This window comes from Chiloscyllium plagiosum, chromosome 23, assembly GCF_004010195.1.
Source record: "Chiloscyllium plagiosum isolate BGI_BamShark_2017 chromosome 23, ASM401019v2, whole genome shotgun sequence".
Lineage (NCBI taxonomy): Eukaryota > Metazoa > Chordata > Chondrichthyes > Orectolobiformes > Hemiscylliidae > Chiloscyllium > Chiloscyllium plagiosum.
In genome coordinates this window covers 11516192-11528474 of record NC_057732.1, presented here as the reverse complement: position 1 = coordinate 11528474, position 12283 = coordinate 11516192, and the positions used below count along the sequence as shown (strand labels likewise).

At 43.0% G+C, this 12283-nt stretch overlaps 1 long non-coding RNA gene across 5 annotated transcripts in view; it reads left to right on the top strand.

Annotated features, from left to right (window-relative positions):
- LOC122561614 overlaps positions 1-12283 on the top strand; it is a 32016-nt gene that overhangs the window by 16420 nt on the left and 3313 nt on the right. Inside the window, exons 4-5 of one of the 5 annotated variants that reach the window (XR_006315059.1) lie at positions 2393-2550; positions 11647-11677. This is a non-coding gene — a long non-coding RNA (uncharacterized LOC122561614). Of the gene's footprint in view, positions 1-2392; positions 2551-4889; positions 5060-5879; positions 6582-8317; positions 8495-11646; positions 11678-12283 lie in introns of those variants that run through there. The other 4 variants (XR_006315058.1, XR_006315056.1, XR_006315055.1 and 1 more) reach the window with 4 other exon arrangements.

Sequence of the window (12283 nt, the reverse complement as noted above, 5' to 3'; positions counted from 1 at the left end):
ACCCTCCTCTATTTCCTCCCTACCTCTTTTAGCAGCTTGAGACCATTCAGCAGGACCTTGTAATTTAGGTACCCAATCTCTTAATATTCCCTTCTCATTGAATTTATTCCATCTAATATTTTACACTTGCCCTCTTTGGCTGTAATGTCTGCATCACCTAGCTCCTTACTGATTACTCCTTACCACTATCATAACACCTCTCAATGAGGAGCTTAATGAGCTTAACTGGTTGCTTGCCTTATAGTGTCAAACAGCCCAGCTAGTTTCTGAACCTGCCTCCTCTAAAACAACTCATGGCAGCCGCAGTGTTGGATGACCAGCATGTCATCTGGTGATTGTGTTTTCAATCCCTCTCCAACTCTGTTTCCGACCTTGGTGAGTCATGAAAAATCCCTCACAAAATACATTTTAAAGGTCCATGCCTTAATCTTCTGTAACTACACAAATCCTTTCATGGTCTTTGATAAGCTCTGTTCTTCCTGGTTTGGTGAAAGGTCATTGATAACTACAGAGACTGACTGAGTATTACCAGCATTTTTGATATTGGTTTCAAATTTCTAGCATCCTCAATATTATGTTGTTTTTAATTAGTTTCTACTCTTCCCTCAGTAATCCTACAGCTCTTAATGTATTCATTAAACACCTGTAACTTCTTTGCTTGATTTATTTGCCAATATTTTTCATGCTTTTCTAATTTCCTTTTTAATTTTCTGCCTTTGTTTTCAATTCTCCTGCAGGTTCTCTGCAGTATCTAATCAAAGGACTTTATTTTTTACCTCATCGGACCATGAATAAACTTTGATAACTGTGGGTAGCAGGGGAAGGATCTAGATTTGGGATTTGCACTCATTTCCATATGGAAATAGCTTTGTTTTGAATCCACCACCATTCCACCCCCACCACCCCACCTTCCTCCATGTATACCTACCACAACATTGAATGTTCCAGACTGTGTTTGCCAAATCATAACCTACTTGGCAAAATTGGCCTGTTTCCAATGTGACAATTATGCTCCTATTATCTGTATCCTTTTTTGAAACAATGGTAAATCTGACTGATTTATGATCACTCCTCTGCTGCTGATACCTTATCTCCCTCTTTGGCTTCACTCCCTAAAACTAAATCCAGATTTTCCCCTTTTTTTGTTGGGTGTGCTATAAACTAGTTTAAAAAAAAGGGTCTGTGAGGGGAATGAAAGGAGATGGATTGAAACTCACATCATTGGTGAGGATTTTTAAGCAGGTCAGAGTTGGGATCGGATGTGATGGTCCTGCAGTTTTGCTCCTTGGCTACTTTGCTGGGTCAGCACTGATCCTGAGCCATTTTTGGGTCTGTGGTGGTAGCCAATTCAGGGAAATTAGAATGATTAAAGTCCCATTCCTGTGCTCACTGTAATTTCCATTCATCAACATGGGCATTAGACCTCGGCTTATATCGTGGCCAGAAAACTATATGGCCTTATGTTGGGAAAAGAATGTGAGTCATACTTCATCTCATAGTTCAGTTGGCTGGATAGCTAGCTTGTGATGTAGAATGATGTCCAAAAGCATGAGTTCAATGCCTGCACTAGCTGAGGTCACCATGAGGGAGTCTCCTTCTCAAATTCTCCGCTTGCCTGAGGTGATCCCAAAGTAAAACCACCACCAGTTGTGTCTCTCTAATGAGAAAGCAGCAAATCCTCCAGTAGGACTATAGCAACGTTACCTTAATCCACCCACATACAATGGACTAACCTTTATTGTCACGTGCAGTGAAAAGTGTATAACGGCGCCATCTTAGTACAGAGTGTCTAATAACAATTGAAAGAGTAAAAAAAGTCAAGCATAGGAATACAAATTTTTACAAAGTACTCAAATTAGTCAAAGTCCAGAATAAGAATAAAAAGTATTGTTAAAAAGTACTCAAATTATAGTCATAAGAACATAAGGACTAGGAGCAGGAGTAGGTCATCTGGCCATTTGAGCTCACTCCACCATTCAATAAAATCATGGCTGATCCTTTTGTGGCCTTAGCTCCACTTATCCACCATCTCACTGTAACCCTTTATTCCTTTCCCGTTCAAAAAAAATCTATCTTAGCTTTGAAAGCATTATTGAGGAAGTCTCAACTACTTCATTGGGCAAGGAATTCCATAGATTTACAATGCCCTGGGTAAAGAAGCTCCTTTTCAATTCAGTCCTAAATCCGCTCCCCCTAATTTTGAGGCTATGTCCTCTGGTCCTAGTTTCACCTGCCAGTGGAAACATCCTCTCTACTTCCATATTACCTATTCCCTTCATAGTTTTATATGTTTCCATAAGATACCCCCTCATTCTGCTAAATTCAAATGAATATGATCCCAGTCTACTCAGTCTCTCCTCATAAGCTTAACATCCCCTTAACTTTTCACTAGGTCCATGGCTGCTGGGTTTCAGAACACGAGGCCTTGCTGCTTCCACGGACTCGTCTCCCAGGCTGGCACGTGCTCAGACTGTCTTGAACTCCATGCTCTGCACTGTGACCTGCCTCCAGGACTCAGCTCCTGTGGATCACAGGTGGATCACAACCAAGGTAAGTGATCAGCCTACACAGTCATCTCTATGCTCCTGAGACTGTTTGAGATTTACAAATTAAAGGGCTGATATCTTCTTATTTCGGCACTTCAATACTGAAATGCCTTCCTTTATCCGAAAATCTGCACCTGGCATCTTGGCCAATGTTTTTGGTTGACAGCCTACCATAGGTCCTCTAGCCTTTGAAGTCAGCCTGCTCTCCTGGTTTGGATGTCAAGCCTACGACCTGCTAGAAATTGGTCTGGCCCTTTAAGAATCAGGGTGGGCCGGTCCAGACCTGATCCTCCTGAGCTCGATCTGAAAATCAGACCCATTGTTTCAGTAAGGTGAAAGTGGGTATTGCAGAGGCTGGAGATTAGAGTAGTGCAGGAAAAGTACGGCCGGTCAGGCAGCATCTAAGGAGCAGGAAAATCGACATTTCAGGCAAAAGCCTTATACCTGAAGAAGGGCTTTTGCCTGAAATGTCGATTTTCCTGCTCCTCAGGTGCTGCCTGACCTGTTGTGCTTTTCCAGCGCTATTCTAATCTTGACCCATTGTTTCAGTAAGTCTACAATCCCTTCAAAAATCACCACTTTATGAATTTGGGATCCACACTTCCTCTATGGAGCCTATTGGGATTTTTACTGGAGTTTATTCTCACATTATCCTTTTAAAATCCAATCAATTTTTGTCTTTAATTGTTGTATCAACAACAACTGGAAGCTAATAAGAGACCAATCACCACAATGTACCTCCAGTTGATCTTCAGTGAAATGCTCCTTCATTCATCCAAATGGGTTATGCTACTAACTTATTTTGAAATGGTCCCAGCATGGAATCTAAGAGGCACCATCTTAAAAAACTAGATTAATTTATAAATATAGGAAATCGGAAAATGAGTAGTCCTTTCAGGTCCATGAGGCTGCTCCCTTGACCATAATCTCACCTCTCATCACCAACCATCATCCCCCAGAGCATCCACAACCTCATCACCTCAGGGGATCTCCCATCAACAGGCTCCAACCTCAAAGTCCTGGAACCCCACACCGCCCGGTTCTACCTCCTACCCAAAATTCATAAACCTGACTGCCCCAGTCAGCCCATCGTCTCAGCCTGCTGCTGCCCCACCGAACTTATCTCCTCATACCATGACACTGTCCTGTCCCTCTTGGTCAAGGAAATCTTCACATGCATTTGGGACACCACGCTCGCCCTCCATGACTTTCGTTTCCCTGACTCACAACACCTTATCTTCATCATGGACATCCAGTCCCTTAACACGTCTGTCCACCATGGTGAAGGTCTCCTAGCCCTCTGTTTCTTACTGTCCTGCCAACCAACCAGTCTCCCTTCACCGACACACTCACTTGATTGGTGGAACTGGTCCTCACCCTCAACAACTTCTCCTTCAAATCCTCCCACTTCCTTCAGACCAAAGGGTATAGCCATTGGTACCTGCATGGGCCCCACCAATGCCTGCCTTTTCGTCGGGTATATGGAACAGTTCACCTTCTGTAGTCACACCTGCACTATTCCCCACCTTTTCCTCCATTACATTATGACTGTATTGGAGCCACTTCATGCTTCCACGAGGAGGTTGAACAGTTCATCATCATCACAAATACTTCCACCCTGACATAAAGTTCACCTGGCCCATCTCAGACACCTCCACGCCCCCACTTCCTGGACCTCTTTGTCCCCATTTCCGGCTACCAACTCAACCCTGACATTACTTCAAATTCACTGACTCCAACAGCTACCTGGACTACACCTCCTCCCAACCACCCCCCCACTGTAAAAATGCTATCCCTTACTCCCAATTCTTCCGCCTCCACTGTATCTGCTCCCAGGAGGAATAATTCCACTCCAGAATATCCCTGATGGCCTCCTATTTCAAGGACCACAATTTCCCCTGCCATGTGGTCAACAATGCCACAGCGCATCACTTCCACTTCCTGTACCCCTGCCCTTGAACCCCATCCCTCCAAAGGCAACAAGATTAGAACCGTCCTGGTCCACACCTTTCACCCCACTAATCTCCAGACACAATGCATCACCCTCCACCATTTCCACCACCTACAGTCAGATCCCACCACCAGAGATATATTTCCCTCCCCAGCCCTATCACCTTCCCTCCGCGACTCCCTCGATAGGTCCACTCCCCCCACCAACCCACCCTCCATTCTCGGCACCTTGCCTTGCCATTGCAAGAGTTGTAAAACCTGCGCTCACACCTCCCCGCTCACCTTCGCCCAAGGCCCCAAAGGATCCTTCCACATCCGGCAGAAACTTTCTTGCACATGCAAACACCTCATCTACTGTAACCATTGCTCTTGATGTGGTCTCCTCTATACTAGGGAGATGGGACGCCAACTCACGGAACTGTTAAGGAAACATCTCTTGGATGCAAGCACCAAACAACCCCAACGTCCTGTGGCCAACGACTTCAACTACCCTCCCACTCCGCCAAGAACATGCAGGTAGTGGGCCTCTTCCACTGCCAAATCCTAGCCACCCAATGCCTGGACAAAGAACACCTCATCTTCCACCTTGGGACCCTCCAACATGGCATCACTGTTGATTTCACCAGTTTCCTCATCTCCACTCACCCCCCAATCACAGATCCCACCTTCCAACTCAGCATCGCCCTCCCCTCCCCCCTCACATTCCTGATGAGGGGCTTATGCCTGAAACATCGACTGTCCTGCTCCTTGGATGCTGCCTGACCTCCTGTGCTTTTCCAGTGCCACACTTTTTGATTCAGCCCCATGATCTTGCTCCACCATTCAGTTAGACCATGGCCAATCATCTTTTAGTGCCAATTTCCAAAACTCTCTTGCTATTTCTTGATGTCTTTAATATTTAGAAATCCATTGGTCTCTGTCTTGAACATACTCAAATTTCTGCCCAATATATCTCTACCTTATTAAGTAGTCAATATACATAACAGACATGTTACATGGTTTAAATCTTTTTCTTCAAATGTCCATTTCTCAGTCATTTATTCACATTTCACTTTACCCAATGATTTATGCTCTTGGTATTTGAAGCAAGAGAGATTTGGGTTTACATTTTTAATCATTCAAGATTGATTTTTAAAAGCAAGAATGGAAAGTCGTCATCCTTCTTTCTGTATTAGCAAAGTATATTTAGATTGGTTATCTAGTCACTTCCTGCCTTATGCTTCTGTGCTCAGAGGCTATGTGCACTGCCTGAATATACTGTTTGCTTCAGTTGTGCAAACTTGAAAACTCTTTGCCTTGGTCCTGGGTCTTAGAGTTCTTTTTGTGTTTCACCTCCTGTATAACTCTGACATTTTCCTTCCAAAACTCACCCTCTTCTCCCAGAAAAAGAATATGCTTCACATTAACAGTAGTTACAAGACCTTTCCCGTAAATATTTGCAAATGATGAAGCAGGAAGATAAAGAGGAACCACATGATTTTTCAGGGCCGATTTGATCAACGAATGACCAAGGACAAGATGTTGTAAGGAGTTTAAGTTGGATTCCTGAAGAATTATTTTTCTTTCAGTATGCTGCTTCAACACAGATAAAGTGCTTCATCATGACTCTCCTTTTGTAATATTTTTATTCTATTTGTCTGATTTAGCCTATGTACCAAGGCCAGAAGGAAGTACTTACATAATACTACAGCAAATGCAACTCCCCACTTGCCTCACAATGCTGTAGATCTGTTTTGCACTTATATTTCTTTCATGCCTGTGAATTATTTTGTATGAGTGAAAAAATGTATTTACTCTTGACTGCATCAGGGTAATTCAATCAAATCATAATTAGTGCTATCAGTATGTGGAAGAGTTAGAATTTTATTTCCTTATGCTGCCAGCACTTTATTTCATCAAAATGAACTCCAGGCTACACCTCTATTAGCCCTTCTAGCCATCGTTAGGTCCCTTGGTACAAATATTGATATATCTCTATTTGACTATATTGGTCGGTTAGCTCAGATGGTTAGAGTGTGGTGCGAATAACATCGAGGTTGTGGGTTCAGTCCCCACACTGAGCAGGTATAGGATTGGGGTTCACACTTTCAGGGACTGTGTTTGTCGTTGCTTTGTGGGCAGCATGGTGGCTCAGTGGGAAGCCCTGCTGCCTTTCAGCACCTGGGTTTGATTCCCACCTCAGGTGACTGTCTGTGTGGAGTTTGCACATTCTCCCTGTGTCTGTGTGGGTTTCCTCCCACAGTCCAAAAATGTGCCGGTTAGGGGAATTGCCATTGTGTTAGGTGCACTAGTCAGGGGTAAATATAGGGTAGGGAATAGGTCTGGGTGGGTTACACTTCAGAGGGTCAGTTTAGACTTGAAGGGCCTGTTTCCATTCTGTAGGGAGTCCAATCTTTAAAAAAAACAAAGTATGAGTTCTTTACCCTTGTTTAACTTTCGGATTAGTAGGAACTAAAAACAAGAATTGTGCTGTACACTGAATGACATTTGCTGAGAAAATTAATCGTGGTAAGGAGAATTTGGATCAAAACATGCCTTATTTGAATATTCATTCCTGACAAATGCACTTGCCTGAAAAAGAATCTCTAAAATATTGATATATCTCTATTTCGATCATTTTAAAAGAGTACCCATGTTTTTTTCAAAGCATGTAAAATGTTCCTTTAGAAACTGACCCAACATTGTGGATAAATAGGGTTGGAAAGAAAGGACTGACATTAGACTTGTTGTGCAAAATGCAAAACTTGTAATGGAGTAAAATAGTACATCCTAAAAATCTTTCACCCTTCTAACTTCTCAGCTAAGAGGTGAGACTAAGGATGCGGGAAGTAAGAGAAACAGGTTTTTAATCTCTATGTTAACCAGCAACTTTGGAAAGTGCAGCTAAAACAACGATCCTTCAGTCCATCTATTGCTTGCAGTAAGAATACTACTGGAGAGAACCTATGAATAAGATTTCTGTTCGGGGCTTGCTACCTCCCGCAGTAGTTTTGGTGAATGATTCGCTGGGTCAACATTTCAGGACAGAATTGTCTGAATCATTATGGAACAAGCATTGCTACAAAGGAGAGGGGCAAAAGCCTTTGGTATTTGTTGGTGCAATATTTCTGGACATGACAGACTTGTTGCACTCAAAATAGCCTTTTCATTTCTGATTTAGAGTATCTGCAGTTCTTTTGATTTTTATTTGCCCTCCTTACCCGGTCTGGCCTGCATGTGATTCCAGACCCACAGCAATGTGGTTGACTCTTAACTGCCCTCTGGGCAATTAGGGATGGGCGATAAATTATATCCTAGCCAGTGACGCCGTCATCTTGTGAATGTATTTTTAAATATCTAGGTGGCTTTCTCTGACTTGATTTTCTGTAGAATTATTAAGGGAGTGTAAATTATTATGTCACAGATATCACAGTTACAGACAGTGTTCCACAAGTAACAGACATGAAAATATTCTGTGCATCACGGAAAGTACTTTTGACCCTTTTAGATTTGGTGCACTGGTTCACATGCACCAAACTGAATGTTAAAGGCTTGTACAAATGCACTTGAAAAGTGACTTTTCAATTTATTTTACGGGGAGAAAGATGATAAGAGGATAGCTCAACATCTTATAGCCATAATTATTAGCTTCACTGAATGCTAATTTGCAATTTTAGATGTGATTTCTAAATGTAATACAGATTCCATTATGGTTTTTTTGTGTTAGAGGTGTTGACATATTAGTTGATGAATGATAGTTTGACCAAGCATATTATGAGTTGATTTGATTTATTATTGTTACATGTATCTAGGTACAGTGAAATGTTTTGTTTTGCGTGTAGTACAAGCGGATCATACCATACAAAGATCATAGAATTATAGAACAGAACAAGGAATACAAAGTTACAGCTGCAAAGAAAGTGCACAAATACAAAATCAACATTCGACTTGAAATTTGTGAGATCCATTCAGAAGTCTAATAACAGTGGGGAAGAAGCTGTTCTTGAACCTGTTGGTATGTGTATTTAAGCTTTTGTATCTTCTGCCTGATGGAAGAGGTCGGAAGAGATTATAACCGGGATGGGAGGGGTCTTAGATGTTGGTTGCCTTCCCAAGGCAGTGAGAAGTGTAGATGGCATCAATGGATGGAAGGTTGGCTTGCATGATGGACTGGTTGAACAACTTTCTGTAGTTTCTTATGGTCCTGGGCAGAGCAGTTGCCTTACCAAGCTGTGATGCACCTAGGTAGAATGCTCTCTATGGTGCATCTATAAATGTTGGTGACTGTCCTTATGGATGTGTCAAATTTCCTAGCCTCCTGAGGAAGAGGTATTGTTATGCTTTCTTGACTGTCGCATCAACGTGGGTGTTCCAGGATTGTTGGTGATCGTCACTCCTAGAAACCTGACGCTCTCGACCACCTCCACCTCAGCTCCGTTGATGTAGATAGGGGCCTACATTGTAACATCTTGTGCACTGTAATGACCAGGAATGTTTTTCTTTAAACAGTGCAGCAAACAGGAAAGGAGGGCATGCAGACAGCAGTAAACTGGAATGTTCTGCCTGTACACTGTAGCAAACAGGAGTAGTGTTCAGCCACATTATGGCGAATGGGAATGTTCGTGGGGACACTGTGGCCATGGGATTGACATGGAAATAGTCTACGTTAATACTGTAGTGAATAGAAATGTTCTGTAATTCTTACTATAGCAAAAGGGGATGGTCTGCATCCATACTGTAACAGATAGGAATGGTCTATATATATGCTGTAACAAATTGGAATGTTCTACATAAACACAATATCAAACTGGATTGGTCTGTATGCACACTGGGAACAGTACATACTGTGACAAATGAGAATGGTTGGCAGATATGAGGGAGCAAATGGGATTGTCTTGTGTGTACATTGTACCAAATAGCAATATTCTGCAAGCACACTGCAGTGAATGGGAATGTTCTGCAAGCACACTGCAGTGAATGGGAATGTTCTGCAAGCGCACTACAGTGAATGGGAATGTTCTGCAAGCACACTGCAGTGAATGGGAATGTTCTGCAAGCAAGCACACTGCAGTGAATGGGAATGTTCTGCAAGCATGCTGTTGCAAACAGGAATATTTTTCAGGCATACTTTAGCAATTGGCAATGTTCAGCATGCACAGTGCAGGAAATGCAAATGTTCTGCACACAAACTGCAGCAAACGTATGGATGTTTGGGAATTTCTGATCACAGCTACCTAATAAAGGCAGTCAATGATTGTAACAATTTCTGATCGTTTATTGAGTTTGTTAAGAAGCAGTTAATTAGGTAAAGAAACTGTGACAATTGGAGATGGTTCACTGATACCAAAAGATAGTTAGGCTGTCAGTGTGGAATGTGTTGATCTTATTAAAGTGGAGAAGGCAGCATTTTGCGTTCAAGCTGAAGCATAAGGGAACTCTTCCCTGGGTCTCCTTCCTCTTTTTCTGGTTTGGCTCTATTTGAGGGAACAGGACAGTGAAAACTTCTTGATGAGAACTTCTTGGCGAGAACTTCCTTCCGGCCCCAGCACTTACAGATGTGTCATATTTGTAGGGATTGCTGATATATCTGTGTCAATCATTTATCTGAACCCTTTTGGCCAATGACCAAGGGACAACTACTCATGACATCAGATGACATGAGTCACGGTGGCACAGTGGTTAGCACTGCTGCCTCACAGCGCCAGAGACCCGGGTTCAATTCCCGCCTCAGGCGACTGACTGTGTGGAGTTTGCACGTTCTCCCCGTGTCTGCGTGGGTTTCCTCCGGGTGCTCCGGTTTCCTCCCACAGTCCAAAAAAAATGTGCAGGGTCAGGTGAATTGGCCATACTAAATTGCCCGTAGTGTTAAGTAAGGGGTAAATGTAGGGGTATGGGTGGGTTTCGCTTCGGCGGGTCGGTGTGGACTTGTTGGGCCGAAGGGCCTGTTTCCACACTGTAATCTAATCTAATCTAATCTAATGACAGCTGTCTCCTTGCCAGTCCTCATGTGAGGGTTAGTTTACCATTCTTTGCATGAACAAATACTTCTTAATTTTGAAAACAACACTCTGAGAATATAGCAATGGAGTGTCCGATAATTATTTTTTATGATTGTGAAAGGCTGGTTACCAACAGTCATACACCACGGAAACAGACTCTTCAATCCAACCGGTCCATGATGACCATAATCCCAAACTAAACTAGTCCCACCTGCGTGTGGTTGGCCCATATCCCTTCAAACCTTTCCTATTCATGTACTTTATCCAAATGTCTTTTAAATGTTGTAACTGTACCCACATCCACCACTTCCTCTGGCAGTTCATTCCTCATTGCAAACCACTCTGTATAAAAAAAGACACCCTTCATGTCCTTGTTAATTCTTTCACCTCTCGCCTTACGAACATGCCCCTAGTTTGGAACTCCCCCCACCCTCGGGAAAAGACCCTTGCTATTCACCTGTTCTATGCCACTCATGATTTTATAAACCTCAGTAAAGTCACCCCTCAATCTCCCACGTTCCAGTTAAAAAAGTTCCAGCTGATCATTAAAACTCAAATTTTCCATTCCTGGCAACGTCCTGGCAACATCCTGGTAACAAGGTGACCAGAACAGTACTCCAGAAGAGGCCTCAGCAACAGCCTATACAACCTCAATATGACATCCCAACTCCTGTACTCAAAGGACTGAGTAATGGAGGCGAGTGTGCCAAATGTCCTTTTAACCACCCTGTCTACGTGATGCAAACTTCAAAGTATTTTATACTTGAATCACTAGGTCTCTCTGTTCTACAACACTATTCAGGGTCCTACGATTAAGTGCTGCCCTTGTTTATTTTATTAAAATGCAATATTTCACTTTTATCCAAATTAAACTCCATCTGCCACTCCTCAACCCATTGACCTAATTGATAAAGATCTCTTTGTAGTCTTAGATAACCTTCTTCATTGTTCATTATACCACCAAGTTTGGTGTCGTCTGCAAACTTACTAATCGCGCCTTCCATATTCTCATCTAAATCATTTATATAAAACAGCAAACAAAAGGGGACCAATCCCTGTGGAACACCGCTGGTCACAGGCCTCCAGTCTGAAAAACAACCCTCCACTGCCACCCTCTATCCACTACCGTCAAGCCAATTTTGTAGTCAATATTGCTCTCCCTGAATCCCTAGGAGAAAGTGAGGACTGCAGATGCTGGAGATCAGAGTCGAGAGTGTGATGCTAGAAAAGCAAAGCAGGTCAGGCAGCATCCAAGGAGCAGGAGAATTGACATTTCAGACATAAGCCCTTCATCAGGAATGAGCCACAACATTCCTGATGAAGGGCTTATGCCCAAAACATTGATTCTCCTGGTCCTCAGATGCTGCCTGACCTGCTGTGCTTTTCCAGCACCACACTCTTGACTGGCCCTGAATCCCATGTGATCTAACTTTACTAATTAGTCTACCATGCAGAACCTTATCAAAGGCTTTACTAAGGTCCGAGTAAATAATGACTACTGCTGTGCCCTCATCAATCTTTTTGGTTACATCCTCAAAAAAACTCAAGTTTGTGAGACAATATTTCCCTCGTACAAAACCAGATTGATTGTCATTAATCAGTCCTTGGAAGGAAGCTGAAAATGTGTTGCTGGAAAAGCGCAGCAGGTCAGGCAGCATCCAAGGAGCAGGAGAATCGACGTTTCGGGCATGAGCCCTTCTTCAGGAATGAGGAAAGTGTGCCAAGCAGGCTAAGATAAAAGGTAGGGAGGAGGGACTTGGGGGAGGGGCATTGGAAATGCGAAAGGTGAAGGAGGTTAAGGTGAGGGTG